Source organism: Apium graveolens, chromosome 11 (assembly GCF_009905375.1).
Source record: "Apium graveolens cultivar Ventura chromosome 11, ASM990537v1, whole genome shotgun sequence".
Lineage (NCBI taxonomy): Eukaryota > Viridiplantae > Streptophyta > Magnoliopsida > Apiales > Apiaceae > Apium > Apium graveolens.
Genome location: NC_133657.1, coordinates 128687529 through 128692709, shown reverse-complemented (window position 1 = coordinate 128692709; position 5181 = coordinate 128687529). Strand labels below are relative to the sequence as shown.

The window sequence follows — 5181 nt, the reverse complement described above, 5'->3', positions numbered from 1 at the left end:
TAGTGTGTGATGATTGCATGATATCTAGTATTGGTTATGCGTATTCGTCTTATGTGCGTCGCGAACATATAAGATAGGGTGTTAATCTCTTGTGAAGCGACGGTGGATCTTGAGATTTAGAACTTGCCATGTTGGCATAGGTTCATGTACGTTGTGCATGATTAGTGGGTAACTCTAACAGTTTTATTTGCCCTATGTAATCAAAAGGAATAACTTGTGCTTAAATCGTTGTGTTGTCAATTTCTGTAGACATATAGGAACTCAACATAATTGATGACTATTCAATTTCTATCTTAATTGTGGATGTTTGGTAGAATGGTATTAGTACAATGAAAGTTGGCTTTTATCAGTTTTGTGTTATTCGATTAATATCATCACTGTCACATGCTAAAGGTAATAACAATGGCTATAGAAGGAAGTAATAATGAAGTTGTGATCTCATGAGTGTTTTATTATTGATAAATTGAAGTGTTAGTTAAGTGGTTAATTAAGTAGTTAATTATAGTTAATATTTAATCAACAATTTTAAGTGATATTATCTTAACATTGAGAAGTAATCATACATTGGTGAGTGAGTTAAATTAGACAATAAATTAGTCTGAGTCTCTGAGGGAACGAACTAGAAAGTATTCTATATTACTTGCGAACGCGTATACTTGCGTGAATATTAGTGCGTGATTTCGCCCTAACAAGTTTTTGGCGCCGCTGCCGGGGACTCGGCGTATTTGTTTAGTTTATGTACTTACCATCATTGGTCATTAGGACTCAGTGATTAGGACGTAGTAGTTAATTACTCTTTTCGGTTGTGTTTCAGGTACTTAGCAAACGTTTATGCAAACTCGTTCTCGTGCTCGCAAGAGGACCTTAGATACAGCTGAGGAGAAAGACGAAGTTCTTGATACACCGGAGAAGTTAGATTTTGAGGATTCGGATTCAGGAACTGAGCAGAAAGAACTAGTAAACATGGGAGATCATATTGTTCAAGCTGATCCAGCTCTTATGGATTTTTCTCGGCCTAAAATTGATGACATTCAGTCAAGCATCCTTCATCCGGCTATTCAAGCTAACACCTTTGAAATCAAGCCGGGCACTATTCAGATGGTGCAGAATTCTGTTTCTTTTGGAGGAGCGGCAACTGAAGACCCCAACATACACATAAGGAATTTTGTCAAGATCTGCAGCACTTTTAAGTATAATGGCGTGACTGACGAGGCTATCAAGTTGAGGCTTTTCCCATTCTCACTGAGGGATAAGGCTAAAGACTGGTTACATTCTGAACCAGCTGGGTCAATCACTACGTGGCAAGATCTTGCGCAAAAGTTTCTAGTGAAGTTTTATCCAATGGCAAAGACTGCTGCTATGAGGAGTGCTCTTACTCAGTTTGCGCAGCAACCTACAGAATCTATGTGCGAGGCTTGGGAACGCTACAAGGAAATGTTGAGAAAATGTCCACGTCATGGAATGCCGGATTGGATGGTAATCGCTGGTTTTTATAATGGTTTGGGGGCTCAATCTCAGCCCATGCTCGATGCAGCAGCTGGAGGCGCCTTATGGGCTAAAAGTTATACTGAGGCGTACAATCTTATTGAGACGATGGCTGCAAATGAGCATCAAAACCCAACTCAGAGGATGACATCAGGCAAGGTAGCAGGTATTCTGGAAGTTGATGCAGCCACTGCTATTGCAGCCCAGCTCCAAGCGCTATCAATGAAGGTTGATTCTTTGGCTACGTATGGAGTTAATCAAATAGCTATGGTTTGTGAGCTTTGTGCAGGTTCTCATGCTACGGATCAGTATTCTCTTGTCAACGAATCTGTTCAATATGTGAATAATTATCAGCGACAACAGCAGCCTGTGCCAGCAACCTATCATCCTAACAATAGAAATCATCCAAATTTCAGCTGGGGAAATAATCAGAATGTTATTCAGCCACCATATCAGCAAGGAGTGAGTAAACAGTTTAACCCACCTGGATTCCAGTAACCACAACAGTATGCTACAAGACAATCATATCCTCAACAGGGAAGTGCAGCTGCACCTACTAGTGCTGATTTTGAGGAACTTAAGCTGTTGTGCAAGAGTCAGGCGGTTTCTATCAAGACCTTGGAAAATCAAATCGGTCAATTAGCCAATACAGTGCTCAATCGTCAACCTGGCACTCTTCCCAGTGACACGGAAGTACCAGGCAGGAAGGAAGCTAAAGAGCAAGTCAAGGCTATTACCTTAAGGTCTGGAAAAGTAGCTGATGCTGAAAAGGCAAAAGAAGTCGAAGCTGCAGTTCGAGATGAAGAATCTAAGCAAAGGGAGAAAGCGGCGGAACCAAGGAAGATTACTGTTGAACACACTCTGCCTGAGGCTAATACAGGGGAGAAACAGCTCTATCCTCCACCACCTTTTCCTAAGAGATTGCAGCAACAAAAGCTGGATAGACAGTTCGGGAAGTTTCTGGAGGTGTTCAAGAAACTTCACATCAATATACCTTTCGCTGAGGCTCTGGAACAAATGCCTAGTTATGCGAAGTTTATGAAGACTATTCTTTTAAGGAAGGTGAAACTGGATGACCTTGAAACCGTTGCTCTCACGGAAGAATGCAACGCGGTTCTGCAACAAAAGTTACCACCAAAACTGAAAGATCTAGGAAGCTTCACCATTCTTTGCACCATTGGCAATCTAACTTTTGACAAGTGCCTTTGTGATTTGGGAGCAAGCATTAATCTGATGCCCTTGTCGATCTTTAAAAAGCTGGATCTGCCTGATCCAAAACCCACATACATGTCGCTACAATTGGCTAACCGTTCCATTACTTACCCAAGGGGCATAGTTGAGGATGTGCTCGTCAAGGTGTATAAGCTCTTCTTTCCTGCTGATTTTGTTATTCTAGATTTTGAGGAAGATAAAAAGATTCCCATCATCTTGGGGAGGCCTTTCTTGGTGACTGGCCGTACCTTGATAGATGTGCAAAAAGGAGAACTTACTATGCGGGTTCAAGATCAGGATGTGACCTTCAACGTATTCAAGGCAATGAAATTCCCTACAGAAGATGAGGAGTGCTTAAAAGTGGATGTGATTGATTCTGAGGTTACTTCGAAACTCGATCACATGCTAATGTCTGATGCATTGGAAAAGGCCTTAGTGGGGGAATTTGACAGTGATGATGAAGATAGCAACGAGCAATTACAATATCTGAACGCTTCTCCCTGGAAGCGAAAGCTAGATATACCATTTGAATCTCTTGGTACTTCTGACCTCAAGAACGCTGAAGGGAAGCTCAAACCATCAATAGAGGAAGCGCCTACCTTAGAGCTCAAACCATTACCTGAACACTTGAGGTATGCCTTTTTAGGTGATTCATCTACGTTACATGTTATTATTTCAGCTGACCTTTCAGGTAGTGAGGAAGACAAGCTCTTAAGGATTTTGAGAGAATTCAAATCGGCTATAGGATGGACTATAGCAGACATCAAGGGGATAAGTCCCTCATATTGCATGCATAAAATTCTGTTAGAGGAAGGTAGTAAGCCAACTGTGGAACAGCAGCGAAGACTGAACCCAATCATGAAGGAGGTGGTGAAGAAAGAAATTCTGAAATGGCTAGATGCAGGCATCATTTATCCTATTTCTGACAGCTCGTGGGTGAGCCCTGTACAATGTGTTCCTAAGAAGGGAGGTATCAATGTGGTCGCAAATGAAAAGAATAAGCTCATCCCTACTCGAACAGTTACAAGATGGAGAGTATGCATGGATTATAGAAAATTGAACAAAGCCATAAGAAAGGATCACTTCCCTCTCCCATTCATTGATCAAATGTTGGACAGATTGGCGGGACATGAGTATTTTTGTCTTTTGGATGGGTATTCCGGGTATAATCAGATTTGTATTGCACCAGAGGATCAGGAAAAGACTACCTTCACTTGTCCATTTGGCACATTTGCTTTTCGTAGAGTTTTGTTTGGGTTATGTGGCGCCCCGGCCACCTTTCAGAGATGTATGATGGCTATATTCTCTGACATGATTGGAAATAACGTCGAAGTGTTCATGGATGACTTCTCCGTCTTTGGACACTCATATGATGAATGCTTGAATAATCTGCGCGCCGTACTCAAAAGATGCGTGGAAACTAATTTGGTGCTTAATTGGGAGAAATGTCATTTTATGGTGCGTGAAGGCATTATCCTTGGGCATAAGGTCTCTAGCAAAGGTCTTGAGGTGGACAAGGCCAAGGTGGGAGTCATTGAAAATCTTCCCCCACCTAATTCAGTGAAAGGAATCCGTAGTTTTCTCGGTCATGCGGGTTTTTATCGGCGATTCATAAAGGACTTTTCAAAGATATCTAAGCCGTTGTGCAATTTACTTGAGAAAGATGTGCCTTTCAAATTTAATGATGAATGTTTGGCAGCATTCGAGACTCTCAAGGAGAGTTTGATCACGGCACCAGTTATTACAGCACCAGATTGGACAGAACCGTTTGAGATGATGTGTGATGCGAGTGACTATGCGGTAGGTGCAGTTCTGGGACAGCGCAAGAAAAATCTCTTCCATGTGGTTTACTATGCGAGTAAGACTTTAAATGGGGCCCAATTGAACTACACCACTACTGAGAAAGAGCTTTTGGCTATAGTCTTTGGCTTTGAGAAATTTCGATCTTATGTGCTTGGTACGAAAGTGACAGTATTCACTGATCATGCAGCTATTCGCTATCTGGTTTCTAAGAAGGATTCGAAACCGAGACTCATTCGTTGGGTGCTTTTACTTCAGGAATTCGAGTTAGAGATCAAAGATAGAAAAGGTACCGAGAATCAAGTAGCTGACCATCTCTCTAGGTTGGAGAATCCCGATTCTACTTCACAAGATAGGACGTTAATCAATGAATCTTTTCCGGGTGAGCAGTTGTTTGCAATTCAGGAGGAAGAACCATGGTTTGCAGATATTGTAAACTATCTTGTCAGCAATATAATGCCTCCCAATTTGACATCCGCGCAAAAGAAGAAGTTTCTGCATGAGGTGAAGTGGTATATATGGGATGAACCATATTTATTTAGACAGGAAGCTGACCAGATCATCAGGAGATGTATCCCGTTCTGTGAGACGGAGGGGATATTACGAGACTGCCATGCCACGGTTTATGGTGGACACTATGGAGGTGAGAAAATGACAGCTCGTATTCTGCAAGCAGGTTTTTTC

General features: G+C 41.8%; 1 non-coding gene across 1 annotated transcript; it reads right to left on the bottom strand.

The window, feature by feature from the left end:
* Positions 1 to 1356: 1356 nt before the first annotated feature.
* LOC141699045 (small nucleolar RNA R71) lies at positions 1357 to 1463 on the bottom strand. The gene has a single exon (XR_012565535.1). It is a non-coding gene; the product is annotated as a small nucleolar RNA R71 (small nucleolar RNA).
* Positions 1464 to 5181: the final 3718 nt, after the last annotated feature.